The sequence below is a fragment of the Pinus tabuliformis genome, chromosome 8 (genome assembly GCF_031772625.1).
Source record: "Pinus tabuliformis cultivar Carrire ecotype Pingquan chromosome 8, CPIR1, whole genome shotgun sequence".
Lineage (NCBI taxonomy): Eukaryota > Viridiplantae > Streptophyta > Pinopsida > Pinales > Pinaceae > Pinus > Pinus tabuliformis.
Window position 1 is genome coordinate 679,893,387 of NC_142294.1, and position 16,348 is coordinate 679,909,734.

The window sequence follows — 16,348 nt, forward strand, 5'->3', positions numbered from 1 at the left end:
TGTTTGTTGGTTGGCCCGCAGGTTGAGCCAACCGCTCCCCACGCCTATAAACACAACGCTCGCCCTCCTCTTATGTGCATAGCACTCCATCGCATGAGTCTGAGCTCGCACATCAACCTTCCAACTACGCGCGCTTTCCATCCGGTCGCGGTCGCACATCGGCGGAACTGCAAGCCTTACATCCTCCTCCACCTGAAGTCGTTGTCATCCTCGACAACATACCATCCTGGTAGCCATCCACCAAGATCAACATCAATGTCTATCTCATCCTTGGTCCATGATGTCAACTCCTCCACATACTGCAAACATCCCTGCAACATATGTAGAACTCCCATCTCCATCATGTGTCGTCCTCATCCTGTGAACTGTCCTCCTCATCTACCTGATGTCAACATCTCTCTGGTACACTGCTAGCCCCCATGACTTGAACTAGTCGGGTGATCAGTCCAACTGTCACGCTCAAATCATAAGAATGTCCCTCCTTATGCCTTCACCAGTCTATCTCGGATTCTGCCACATCCCGGACTCACCAAGAATCTCTCCCATGCTCAGGTCCATGGAAACTCCATCCCATCTGCAACATGTCATGATGCTTGATGCCAAGCCATCCCTGCACCATCTATCATACCTGCTCAACCTGTTTTAAGGACTCACTGCCATGAGCAGCTAACAATGAGCCCCATCTTCTATGTCATCTAAGAAGATGTGGAGGGGGTAGAGCCTGAAGGCTCACCCTCACTAATCATCTCAATCCATCTGTCAGGATCTTCTATTTCCATCCTCTGTAGATAAGTGATCCGATCCTCCTCCCGGACATTCGGCCTCACATATGCCTCGTCATCATCATCATCATCCTCAACCACTTCTAATCTTCTTGACAAATCCAAGATACTATCTGAAAGTGTCTTGATGACCAATGACTGATTGGTAAGCTTTGTCTCAACCGTAGACAACCGCTTACTAATGTCTTCCATCCACTTCTCGTCCTCCATTTGCATCACTGCCAACTTACAATCAGGCCTTATCACTCCAATGGTTGGTACACCAATGGGTACATCTTCCCTTCCATCGTAAATGTACAGCGTCCTCAAATGTGGAACAATCATAGCATCGAATTGTTTCATGAATTCCATTCCCAGCACAGCTTCATAGTCATCAATTCGCACTATAATGAAGTCGATTTTCCCGGTCCACTCACCTAGTGTTATGTCCACTTTTTCAGCTACACCAAGAACATTGTCAGGAGGAGAATTCACTATCTTTATCTGTGCCTTTACCGGTACAAATTTCAGCCCAATTCTTCTCGCAGTATCTTCGCCCATGAAGTTGTGAGAATCCCCACTATCCATCATAGTGAGTATATCAGCACCTCCAACCTTCATCCGAACATACTCCAACTTGTTCCTCTCAGGATCCCTCCAAGAGACCACCTCTGTAGCAGCAGCACCACCAAGTATCTGCATCATCCCCACAGAAGCTTCTTCATTCTTCGCATTAGATTGTGCAATCGCAGCCACTTTCAGTTTAGAAGGACAGTTCTTCACCGTATGTGGTCCAGCACATATCCAACACTTCAAGGCTTTCTTCGTCTTCGAATTATCATCCGATTTCGAAGCATCATCTTTCTTCTTTTCTTTTGGTTTATCGGACTTCTTCTTCCTATCATCAGAAGTCTCATCATAATGCTCCACCAACCTGTCTACAACAACAAAATCTTCCTCAAGTGTTCTAATCCTCTGCCTCTTCACTTCATTGCGTGCCCAAGGCTTCAACCCAATAATGAAGTTGAACACCTTGTTCCTCTCCGCCATGTCAGGAAGTTCCAGAACCACACTTGCAAACTCCCGCTGATATGTCTGAAGGTTCCCAGTCTGCTTTATGAACTTAATTTTCATCCTTGCTTCCCACGTTTCATCCTGAGGACTGAAATGGGTCTGCAAAGCTTTCTTCATCTCATCCCACGAAGTAATGTCACCAGCACTGCCATTGGCAATCTGATCCATCCTCCTTCACCACCACATCTTAGCATCCTTTGTCAAGAACTGAGTAGCTACCTTGACCTTCGTCTCATCATCAAATAGACCCAATCGTTCCAAGTATTGCTCCATGTCCCATAGAAAGTTGCCAAGAGTCTTTGCACTCCTTGTACCATCGTAAGATTCTGGTTCCTTGACTTTCACATGAGGCACTCCTCCACCTGAGTTATGCCTCACGGCCTTCTTCAATACTGCGATCTCATCTCTGGCTTCGTCAAGAGATTTTCGCAAGCCCACGATCTCTGCAAGACCTTGGTCTCTTGCCTCTTCAACCTCCTTGACCCTTACTTCAAGTTGTGTACACATAAGATCAGTGTACTCGTGTTGAGTCCGGAGTTCATCGAGCTCTTCCTTCATCTTTGAATTGGCCTCTTGATCTCTCTCGACCAAGTCCATCTTCTTAGTCCAGAAAGCTTCCAAGTCCTCCATCTTCTCCAACACTTTTTCCATGAATGCCATAGTAGCATCCTTCGCACTGTGACTAGACCCAACCTGAGATTCAGCTGCCATTGCTAACAGCTTCCTTCTTATTTGCGATCTAGTTTCGACCATCCAACAGCTTCACCAAGATGCCTGCAACCTGAACCAGCTCTTGTTCCACTTGTATGTGAAACAGCTTCCTTCACCTGCAAGTACCTGCTTCACTGTCACCAACTGTCAAGCTTCTTCAACCCTGAATCAGCTTCAATCACCAGCTCCAACCGAGCTCTGATACCAACTGTCACGCCCCCAAGCCGGCGGTAGTCTTTCAACCGCTCTTAGCGAGGTGCGGCACCACCGAACACTTTCTTTTCACCAATACTTATGTTCGTGGACTACGCCTAACCACTTACTCCTACTTAGTTTGTGTTTCACAACCAAGTATTATTATATTATCCTTTATACCAATGAACACCCATACACATTCATTAACATCAGCAATTATAAATGAAGAACACAATTGCACAGTATAAAGGGAGGGGCAACTCCCTGAACAATGAGTCTGCCCGAATAATATATTATACAGTCTTTTACAACAGTTACAAAGCTTTACAAGTATACTTGGAAACCCCAAGTTTCATACTTAGCCAAATTTACAATCTTCAGCAAACTCGGTTGCCCAGCTCGTCGGCACCTTCGCACGGTCGCCGTACGACTCACCAACCCTTTGTTCACCTTGTCGCACAATCGTGTTGTTTGCCCAACTCGGGCACGCCTCCAAGTCACCACACATGAGCACCTCTAACCGAGACACTCCTCCGTTCACAATCTCAACACTTCACCAAGTCATCGTGCACACTTGCACGACGAGCGGGTGCTCACCCAAGTCACCCAAGAACCTATGCCAAGTCGTCGCACAAACCGGGCGCCACACACCCGTGCACGCCTTTCTCCAACTGGCGGGCGACCCTGCCCGTGCCCTTCACCCAAAACCGAGAAACGCTACCTCTGTGCGGCCTTGCCCAAGAACGGGCGCATCACCCAAATCTGCGCCTTTCTCCTTAGCTTCCACGCACTTAGATCTGCGCCTTTCTCACATGAGCGAAGATGCTTTGATGGTTGAGCGATGGTGGAATGAGCTCCACGCATCACCAATATATAGGTGTGGCAGGGCGAGGTCTTGGTTGCCCAGCCGACCTGCCCACGCCCACATTTCCATCGCAAATGCTCTAACTTTCATGTTGGCCTCCTTCCAAACGCGTTCATCCTCCGTCGGCTTCACATGTTTGTTGGTCGGCCCGCGGGTTGAGCCAACCGCTCCCCACGCCTATAAACACAATGCTCGCCCTCCTCTTATGCGCATAACACTCCATCGCATGAGTCTGAGCTCGCACATCAACCTTCCAACCGCGCGTGCTCTCCATCCGGTCGTGAACGCACATCGGCGGAACTGCAGGTCCTTACACATTCCCTCCCATTTCAATTTTTAATTTTCAAAACGTTGGGCTTCATGAATAACTTGAAACCGACATTCATGTTGTTTGTTCATGTTTGAGTTAGCTTGTGACAACCTGGTTAAGACAATCACGAAATGGGCAGGCACTTACCCACATCATCTGTTCACCTATCAATGACTACAACGGTAAAAGGTTTCTACTTTTAGTTCTAAATGTGTAGCTACCCGTGTTTTTGTGATAATCTAAATCGCATTTTTACGGGTGCTCTTTTAACACTTCTGGCCTCAACCTCTCCTCCGCTTATTCATCAAGGGTGTTCTTATGATAGGGTCTAGAGCTACGAACAGTATGGCTAGCTTGGTTCGAGTCCTTCCCTCCAAGGGAAGAGAGCAACGGACCTATGGCATTTCATATGAAAATATTAAGTTTATTTTGTCTGTGATTTTAGTAGAATTTCTACTATCTTAGTGATATCTATGCTTCTTGACTTGAAAGAACTTTGGAAATTTTTAGGCCCATTAAAACAAAACCCTCAGATGAAGGTTGTACCATGGAATTATATAGTTAGTTTTTCTTGTCAATTTTGCGCAAAATTTTACTTCAACATTTATTAATGTCACTATCATAATTTTATTAGATATAAACCTCACAGTAGTGGTATCAAAATAAGGAGCATTAATGGTGTTCATCATGGGAAGAGCTTGCCATCATGGGCTCGAAGCTTATAAGAAAATCATTTATGCCATCAACTGCTAAGAGAGAATAGTCCTTGAGCTAATTTTGAAAATTTTGACTTAAGCAAACAAAAAAATTTGTGATATTTGTGTGGGTATCTTAAGAAGGTTGCAGATTCATTTGGAGATGAGTTTGTGTTTTTAAAGGTCCTTAATTGCAGGCATAGACTTTAGGTTTTTTATGGAATCATCCATTTAGGTTAATCATGTGGTTTCATTTTGTGTTTATTTTTTCTCAATTCAGGTTGTCAATGTTAATACACCAAAAAGTTAAAATGTCTTTCTAGTAATAAAAATAATTGTAAATATTTATTTTTATAATAAGAAATATTATATATATATATTACAATTTCCATATTATTTAGTACATATAAATTTATATAAGAAAATAAAAGTGATATCTACAAAGAATTTATAATTTTATTATGTGATACCAAAGATTTATAAATAAATTAAAATATAATGTTTATCTCAATTTATATAGTGATTAAGAAATATATTATTTCGGGGAGGCTGGAGCGGGAGGGGTGATAGTAAGCCTCAATGAAAAGACAGAATTAAAGTTCGCATGAGGACTAGGCAACACCACGAACAATCAAGTATAAACTCTTTCCCTTTGGCAGGGTCTGAACATCAACGTCTCTATGGGTATCAAGAACTTGATCATCATTGGTGATTCTATGATGGTAATCCAAAAATGCTTGAAGCTCACCGAGAATGAGAACCTCCTCGAATCTAAATCCTCCCCAATCATTATTAGGATAAATTATCTTTTTAAAAAGTTTGAAAATGTTAAAATGTTCCATGTGTTGTAGGCAAACAACCATGTGGTAGACGCACAAGCCAATGTCGGGGGTGGCTTTAGAGCAAGGCTCCTTACAAATAAACCACTACGTTAGAAAATGTCACATCCCTTGATTCGATATAAATATTTCAGACCGGTGCAGTACAGCTGGGGTACGGGTCTGCAACGCATCAATCCAACAGTTATTAAGGTTAGCTTCTTGATGGCCTTTTGTAGTGCATTGGGAGCAGGGGTGGTTGGTAGGAAGTTATGGAACAGGTGTGATAGCCAAAATTTGAAGGTCATGATCTGTGACAAGTGGGCAATGTGTCATCGGTTATTTACCTGGAGATTTAATACAATTCCATTCATAGGTTGGGCAAGTACCATCGCAATTCGCTCCAAGCTTGTTTCGACGATGGAGGAGATGGAGGGTAGTTGTTATGCCATGATGCAGAATCAATTCTCATTAATGAAAGATAAGATGGGATTGAATATTGGGATGAACCAAGCTATTATTTATAACAACTGGTTGCGGATGGTTAATCATAGGATCTTGTCAGTTCAGGGTATAATCGCTAAGAAAATGGCATCTGCTAGCAATGGAAGTGGTGACGAAGCTAGGTCGGGTCGCAACGGGAATTTAGAGGACATGGTTGATAGCTCCTGTAAGCATGTGATAAAGGAAATTGTAAAAGAAATGAATGAGAATATGATGGTTATGTATGCCTAGTTGTCGAGTCTTGGCAAAGACATGGAATTAGTGCAGAAAAATTTGGAGAGTCTATGTACAGACGTGATGAGTCTAAGTCACAAGGTGGAGAATGTTGAAGTCAAAGTCGAGACTACCACAGTCGGGGAGTTGAAAAAAGTATTCGGATTTGGGAATGGCTTTGTCCCTCATGTTGAAGATGTTGCAACCGCTGTTGTTCGAGACCTAGAACCTGGGGTTGGCGATGTTGAAGAACTGGTTACGACTGCAGACGAAGCCTTGGGAGAAATCGAACCTCGTAGCAGCGAGTAGAAGTTTCCTTTTAAGTTATATATATGTTTTTTCGGTCAATAGAATATGGTGGAGTTTTTTGGAAGGTATATAGTATAAGCTATGTTCAAAGCTCATTTGTAAATAATGTTGGTAGAAATAGGGTCCTTCTTCAGGTTAAAATGATGAACATTTATGAGAGCTTTCTCTCCAAGATTGTATGGGACCTAGCCCGTTTCCAGTTTATCTAATGAAAAAGATACTCATTATATATATATATATATATATTCTTAAATATATCAAATTATTAAATTAATTGTTTAGTAATAATAATAATTTAATTTTAAGGTTATATGTAAATTAGATTTTAAATTGATGTATGAGATATCTTTGTTTATGGGACAAAGAACATGTTTCCACGCAATTATTCACTACTAGAGTTTATGGAGGTGGAGGTCCCTCACACTGTACCCCACTCTGAATTAAAAATAATGTGATTTTTAAACTGTTTTTTTTTAATTAGTTATTTTACATATTTATAGTGATTAAATATTTTTATTAAAAATAGAATTAAGAGAAATTTTGGGAAAATATGTAAAAGATGTCAAATATAAGAGGTATGCGGAAGTTTGAAAATAGTTATAAAGTAATTTCAAATTTAATTTTAAATAATAAGTTTTTCGTTTCACTTATAAATGTGCTTCGTGTATTTTGTTTCTAATGTGGTGAAACTTGTAGGAACTATGAATGGCAATGGTCTAACTTATGGTTGCACCCACCGAGATTATATTAAATAGTTTTGTGACCAATGCATATATAAGTGGATCAAAGTCCACCCCTATATCCTCTTTTTTAAATTTTCCACATAGGTGGAATTTTCTGAAGGTCATTCAATCATTGTATTTCCTTCTCTAATGTACATTTTTCTCCATTCCCCCTTTTTAGAGCAAGATGGCTCCTTATTACACATTGTATTTGTTATGATTTTTTTATCTTCCTTTTGATGCTAAAGTGGTTTTGTAAATGTTGGAATAGATCAAAAGGGTCCAAAGGGTCACTACAGAAAGTTTCCTACTGTGGATTAAATTTTGGTAGTTCTAGTTGGGCATGATGCTTTATCTCTTTTTGATATTAAAATAATAATAATAATAATAATAAATAAATAGTTGAATGAATTGTTGTAAGGCCTCTCTTGTTTCCTTGAGGGAAAAAATCTGTATATTTCTACCCATGAAATATAAGATTCCCCGCCCCCTCTAAAAAAAGAACTATGGATGTAGAAGTTTTAAAATATTTGTTTTTCTTAGGTTATTGTAAAATCTAACATAGTCTAGAGGATACTCTCATAGATAAATATCATATGCTCTTATCATTTTCCTTGGTTGAAAATGTTGTATAAGACCTTGAATTACATTTGGATAGGAAGCAGTGGAGGGAACATTGGTATTGGATTCTGGTTCAGATGTTTGAGTAAGAGAAATAGAGGGTTTAAGGAACAAGAGGATGTGGGAAATGTCATGGGAGTTGTGGAGGACCCCATGCCACCAAAAATGACTTTCAGGTAGCTTTGATGTAAGTGTTTATTATCCTTTTTGGTTCTTCATTCAACATCATTATGGTCAACATAGTGAGAGAAGATTGACGATTGATTTTTCTAAGAATGATCTTGTAGGTTCTTGTTGCAAGAATGCTAGCCAAGTGTTTGATGGAATGCTTGACTATAAATTGTTTGAAAAAAATGCTTCTCTATCAAGTATTTGAGGAAAATCCTCTTAAAAAAAATTTAGTTGTATCCCTTGGTTTGAAAGAAACTTTTCAAATTATAGTTAGGTCCCTTTCTGTGGAACATCCTAAGTTTGTAGGCACATTCCATAGATTATGTGTTGGTTTTAAAACAAAAATTGAAGCTATCACAAAGGTATTTTGGTGGATCGACAATCTTTAATCTATGAGGGTGAACAACTTGAAGATAAAAATCCGTTATCAATATGCCACAGTCGTAAATATTTTACTTACATCTTGATGTTGCATTTCAGTGGAGGGACAATTGGTTTAGTGGAATTCTCATCTTCCAAACATTCTCATTTAGGGATGAAGTAAAAAAAATGTATCTTCCATTCAAATTTAAAAGTATTTTATTATTCCTAGTGCCTATGCAGTTGAGCACAACGATGACGTGTTAATGGTGGGGATCACAGTGCTGGAGGTAACTCATCTACATGCATTATATGAATAATATATGATTATTTATATGTTTAAAGGGTATTGGAAGCCTGTGTTGATTTTATAACCATGGATTCATTTAACACGGACAAAGAAATATGAGATCTTTTTGTATATTGTAATTCAAATGAAATATAGTGCAACCAGATAACACAAGAAAATGGAGAGGTAAACCCTAAGAAAGATATATTTGATAATAGAAAATAAAGAGTTATGTTCACTTTCTTTTTCATGCAGGAAACCTCCAAAAACAATGCTCTAAATAAAATCACAATTGTTGATGAAACATTACATAACCTTCTACTCAATATATACTATCTATATAGAATATTAACTACCTATGAGCCTTCTTATAATGATATCCTACTAACTAATTTAGGATTTATTAACAAAGATGACCCTTTTTACAATGAGCGATTATCCACTAATTATTTAATTATTCAATGAAGCCCAAAGAAATCGAGGAATAAGTGAAAGGATGAGATAGGGCATAGAAATGAGAAACTTTTGAAAGACAATCTACCACCACCATATTCGCTATTTTGTGTCTCTCATTTGGAAGTCTCACAATAAAATCCATTGAAATGTATATCCTAATCTATGTTGGGATTGGTAGAGGTTGTAATGCCCCCAAAAAAAATTCTCTCTCTCCCTTATTCCTTTGGAAAGCATTACAAGATCCTCTAAAATCCAGGGTATCTATTTTCATGCATGCCCAAAAGAATGAATGATGAGTACTGTCACATGTCTTATGAAAGCCAGAGTGATTTACTATTGGTCATGAGTGAAGCTCGTCTAAAACTCATTGTTTTAGGGTTGATTATTTTTCCAAAACAATATTTCATTTATACCATAATATATCTTATTTCCATTTATAATTTTTACGAGGTTTGAGGTATGTTTGAAGTTTTTAGGTGAGCTACCTTGAAGTATTGTTTTCTAGAAATTCCCTACTGGCTTCCTCAAACCATCTTGAACTTGGTAATGATAAGGCAAGGAGTGATGCATCCTCTTTAAATTGTTTAGATAAGGCATTAGCCACAACATTTTTACCTTTATTATATATGATCTCATAATCATATTTCAACATCTATGTGACCCACCTATGTTTCTCTAGTGAAGACAATTGCTATTCGAGGAAGTAATTTGTTGTATGATGGTCAATCTTGATTTGAAAACAACTCGATATGAGACATGGATGCCAAGTCTCCACCAAATGAAGGATATCTATCATTTTTCTTCTCATATATGGATTTTCCCAAATTATGGTCACACAATTGTTTACTAGTGAATGCCAATGGGTATCCTTCTTGTATGAATATTGGTCCTAGATCTCTTCGTGAGGCATTGCATTCCAAAAATAAAGTATTATTAAATTCAAACACTACTAATACTCAAGTAGTGGACATGGCTTCCTTTAAATTAGTGAGTGCCTATGTGGCTTCCTCACTCCATATAAGGAATTCTTTTTAAGGAATGAAGTTAGGGGAGCTACAATTTTGCCATAATTTTTTACAAATTTCTTGTCGTATGTTGTAAGTCCTAAGAATCCTCTCAATCTCTTAAGTGTTTTAGAATGTGACAAATCTTACATAGCTTCCACTTTATTGGGATCAATTCGTACTCCTTGACTAATAATATAACCCAAATATACAATTTTAAGAGCCCTAAAAGCACATTCAGAGTGCTCCACAAATAATTGATTGTCTCTAAAGAGTTACAAGAACTTATCAACATTTTATGTGTGTGGTTCTCATGCTTTACTATATATCAAGATATCACTAAAGAAGACCATCAATCTTGATACAACCATAAGTTAGACCACTACCATTCACAGTTCCTAGGAGCTTCACCATATTAAAAAGCAAAATACAAGAGGCACATTTATAAGTGAAAAGAAACACTTATTATTTAAAGTTAAATTTGAAATTACTTTCAAACAAATTAGTGGGAGGCCTTGGATGGCCCCATCAAATTATCCCCAAGGCATTTCTTCCTTCACCAGAGGCATTATAGGAACCCTATTTTTAATTTTCCTTTGATCCACTTTGTGGGAATCAATTATAGATTTTGTAACAGCCATTACCACTTCAACATGAATAGTTTTTTCTTGAAAAATAGTCATGTTTCTAGCCCACCAGATAATATGAAACCAAGAAGCTAGGAGAATAGGAAAGTATTGAACTACGATCTATCTAAAATACAACCTTTAATACATTCTACAAGTGAAATCTTGTCCAACAGAGTGGAGGATGGAGCATACTTAAATACGTTGAAGGACCAAACTTGTCGAGGAAATAGACAATTCACAAATAGGTGGTTAATCGATTCTTCTTCCAATATACACAGAGAGCATCAACTATGGATGATCCAACCTAGTTTTAGTCCATTGTCTCATGTAATAAACTTGTTGGACAGAGCCAACCAAAGGGCCAAGTTTCATTTCAACAGGCATTCGCTCTTCCATAAGAAACTGCACCACCAGGCCGCCTCACCACTAAAATTGGACTCGAATTGGATTTGGTACCCAATTTTGGTAATGTACTCCTTGAAGGATGAATTCTTATACCAAGTGAGTCTGTTTTCATCCTTGTCTAAAATTTTGATCGTTGTTGAAAGTAGCTAACAAAAGTATTCCATTCTAGTGACTCCTGATTATTTAAGGCCAGTTGCTCCATTGTTTCTAAGCTCGGATTCCCTAGTCTTGAACCTCTCTATTATGAGAATTTGTTAGCGTAAAAACCCCAAAAATGTGCAATGTATCAATTAAGTTTCCTGAGAGATTATATTGATCCTCAACATCGATCCAAAGGTCCAAACATATTTTGATATTTGTATGATTCCCCAATTGCCATGCGACCTGAGATCTAATTATCAGGAATGTGCCATAGAGATCCTCCCAAACCTTTGAAGAGTTTGGATGTAATTAATGTGGATACAAAATCCACTCAATCTCATGTTTTATGCCAAAATACTTACTTTTCATTGTTAAGCCCCATAAAGTTTTGTTGTTCAAGAGCCTCCATAGGATATTCTCTATAAGCGATTCGCTTAAAAAATGGAGGTATTTTAACCCCTAATTTCCTGATAGTTTTAGTTGAGTAATCATATTCCACTTAACCAAAGGAATGTCATCTGAATGTTTATGGCTAGACCATAAAATTCTACAACTAATTTTATTGATTTTGTTTAAAATCCAATTTGGAATGACACTGATCGATGCCAAGAAAATAGGTATAATATCCATAACATATTTTATTAAAGATCAATCCTCCAACTCTTGAAAGGAGAGGATTCATCCAAAACGAAATTCTTTCTTCAACCTTCTTAATAATCCATAACTAATCGTCCCTTCTGTAGTCATTAGGTTTAAGATGGATACCTAAATTATTGAAGACAACCTGAATATCTGATTTTTGAAAGGGCAAACATTCAACAAGGTAATCCTTGACTGTAGAAGAAATGTTATTATATAAGACAAATATTTTTCCGCATTAATTTCATGCCAATTATTAGTTCGAATCTCTTCGCAATCCTTTTCAAGAAAACAATATACGATATCAATCCATACAAAAATACAAGAATATCTTCTATAAAAAGAAGGCAAGATATTTGAACCTATGTTGTATTAATGACTCATTTTAATTCCCCAAAGGATATAACATTTTGAATCCACTTACTGAGAACCTACGTGACCACAAAAAAGAGGATGGAAGATAGGGTATAACCTTATCTCAATCCTCTTAAGGTCTTGAAGAAGAATGTCAAACAACCATTGATTAAAATTGCAAAGTCGACAATGGAAATACATGCCATGATCATATTGATGAATTGGAAATTGAAACCTAATTAAATTAAACACATTTTCATGAAGCATGAGTTTACTCTATCATATGCCTTCAAAAGGTATATCTTCATCATGATAGATGGAATTATTTTTTTTATCGAATGCACTGACTCTTATGTAATAGCCACTATGTCATGTATCTATCAATTCTGAAGAAAACTAAACTGCTCCACCGAGATAATATCACTCAAAATTGGCTTGATTCTCATTGAAATATTTTTTATTACTAACTTGTAAATGACATTGCAATGGGATATGTGCCTAAAATTGCTAAAATATCAACCTTCCTACTTCTTTGGAATCAAACAAATGAGTGTAGTGTTTAGATCCCCGTGCATACAACTTCTCAACTGAGATTCCCTCACCACTTTTAGATATCCATATTTAAAAGATCATAGAAGGCCAGATAAAATTCCAGTGTGAATCTATTGAGTCCCAAGCATTTACCATTCTGCATTTATGATATGGCTCCCAACACCTCTACTTTAGAGGCCTCTTCCATAAGGGATTTGTTCATTTCTTGAGTAATGGGATGTGGGAATAATATTATAGTTTCCAATGTCTCAAGGATAAGAAAATCACTAGATTCAATAAATAAGGATTTAAAATGTGGCACACTAGCATTTGTTTTTTCAGAGAAAGATTTAGCCATATTCCTAGAACCATCCTCTATTTCCCATATAGAATTGGTGTTCTTCCTTAAACCAATGAATTGGTGGAAGAACTTTTTGTTTAAGTTGCATTCTTTGATCCAAATAGCTCTGGTATTTTGCTTCTATATCTCCTCCTCGCGTACCAACAACTCCCTTTTGGTGATTTCCAATTATTTGAGTTCATCCAAAACCTAAGTTGAGGATACACTTGAAACAATATTTACATAAATGATAGTTATCTTTGTTTCAATAGACCTCAGGGAAGATTCTTGCTTCTCTATTAAAGCTTTGCACCATGGCCTTTTTTTCTTTTAAAGTCTTCAGACTATTATAGAAATGAAACATTAAAGGTGTGTTGTCTCCCTCCCTCACATGAATATTAACTTCCTCAACCAGCTTTTCAAAATCGTCCTCCTTTAACCTAGATGCATTAAATTTGAATTGGATCTTAATTCTCAATATGTAGGATGATTGGACATTGGTTTGATAATCCTCCACTTTAGACCTAGTATTAAATGAGGAAACGATGCAATATTAATGGATGTCGAGAGAGGTGACCAAAATATTTGATGGAGTCCCATAAGGACTTTCTATTCAAATATGGCCTATATACGTTCATGGCATTTCATTCAACATTAAGAGATTTATTTTCAAGATCTACACTAATGGCATTAAGTAGAAACAATAATGATACAACTTTAAGCTCTAAACTCTAGCCAATGGCAATGCCGCTAGAGATGTCGACATCATCAATAGTGAAAAAAACCCATCCTTTCAACCACATGCTCATAATCTCACAAGCTTTCTCACCTAAGGTCATGGCCTCTTATAGCATAAGGATATAGGATTAATTGATTACAAGAGGCGTTTAAGGGAAATTTTCTTTGGGGTGCCCCCAAAACCCTTAGGTTCAGAGATAAGATTTTCTTCGTGGAGCCCCACAAGGGGGTTTCTTTGCTCCAAGGACCCCATAAATTATGTTTTCTTTCCCATGGTGAATATCATCTATGGCTTTATGTTGTGTAATGAAGAGGTTATACTTAAGACCAACATGTGTAGAATCTACAGCCAATCCTCCTTTTGAGACCACCCTCGAGGAAAAATGAGCTTTAGAATGAAGCTTACATTACTTTGAACCAAAAATCAGAGCAAACGATGACTTTAACATGTCACTCGCCAACCTAAGAGATCGAGAACACAAGGCTGCAGAATTATCAAACTGAGATTCAGACTAGAACACCAAGGGACCCCTAGTCGAATGCTCACGCTCACAATTTGAAGTGCAAGGAAGACTGGGGACTTTGGTATCCACTTTATTACAATAAGGAGGGATAGAATCTAGAGCGAGAGAGAAAATAAGAGCATCAAAACCCGAAGAAGGGCCTAGAACTGCGTGACTAAAAAAAAGGAAAAACTTCAATAAAATACATGGAAGAGTTATTTCTAGCTAAAATACATCCAAGTGGGTGGTCGTTGTACTCCTCATGTGGCAGTTGAGGATCTAAATGAGGTTGAGGCTCTTCACAAAAGTGCTACAGTTGTAACGATGATTTATTTACCCAAACTTTCTTTCATATTTTGGGACCTCAGGATTATTGTCAAAATGCTCTAGAGTTTGGCACACCTTTTTACAGGGAAAAAATCATAAGGGAATATTCTAATAATCCATTATTTGGAGCCATGATTTGTCCCTAAAGTTCAATTCGATTTAATCCACCAATCCATGCAACATATTTACTTCCACTAAAACCCAAGCACATCTAGCTTGGATAAGAAATACTTTTCAATAGCCACAAAACACCCCAATCTATTCCTGGTAGCCCATTAGCGGAATTTTGAGATCTAAAATGGGCCCCCTAATTAAAATAATAGTTAAAATAATAAAATTTAAGGCTTATGAATTTTTAAAGAACACTGTTTTTTTTTGTATTTTTGGCTTATCTCCTTATAGGTTCACTCAAATTTCAAGAGTAGAGAAACATTGAATGTTGAATTAAATTCCACATCCGAGTACCCACCCTGCATACTTCTGAGTAGATCCACATCGAAAAATAATAATAATAATACATGAAAAAAACATGTTAATTTTGTTAGTACTTTTTTTGTTTTTAGGCTCAGTTTGACCTCGAAATGCCTCTAATGTCTAAAAATAATCGTTTAGAAATGAAAGGGAGTATGTGGTAGTAGCGCTCATATCTTTTGCAATTCTAACAACTCTTTGATCGGGTCAAATTCCAGTCTCCAACACTGCAATACCAAATCAAACTCAACCCACAACCATTCTTTGTTTAGAACTCCCAATGTGTCCAGCTGATGATGGAAGATTATTAGAATCCAACCTCCCGATAAAACATGGAAATTAGGGCAATAACCTATGACCGAGTTCCATGATTTATTAATTCAATCACTTAATGTTGACAAACTCACCACCTTACCAATGATCCTCCCGACAATATCACATTCCAACGTTTTTGGCACATAATCAAGGCCTATATCGTCACCAACCAACATAGCAAGAATTTTTCAGGCCTAAAGATATTTTTACGTTTCGATTAGGGACTGAATTTGGTTTAGATGAGGCTGGGGAGGGAACTCAATCGAGAACTGCACCTTCTTTGGACTCATTAAGAAGGCTATCCACCTTATGAACAATACTAATCTCTGCATTGATTGAATTTGGTAACTGAGAATCCTTGTTGTAGATCCTAACGAAACAACCCTCCATGAAACTACAAAAAATCTTCCAAACTCGGAAATATGCCTCCAAGGATCAGATTGTCTAGCTTATAGTCTATAACTTCCAACTCCATTTAAGAAACTTGCGAGGAATTAGACCATCAACTTGAAAAAAGACCACCTATCGCCATAATGGTAATCTACAAGCCTAAAAAAGTGTCGGAGAAAAGAATCGAGAGAAGAAATCGACATTGATTCCAAAAGGAAAGAAACTATGCCGAAATAACAAAAAGTGCAACATCGGAACCACCAATATATTTATTAATTATGTTGATAGACATGTTTATTTTAGAACTAGACTTCCACAATTTTAACTTAGTTATTACTAATTGTTAGGTGGATGGTAGGGAATTAACCTCCAAGGAATATTCTAAAATATTATTGGTAGTGAATCAAATGTTAGAATTTATTTCCAAAGTAGTTATGTTTATTTTGTCCTTTTATTAAAATTCATTAATTAAAAAAAGCATATGAAC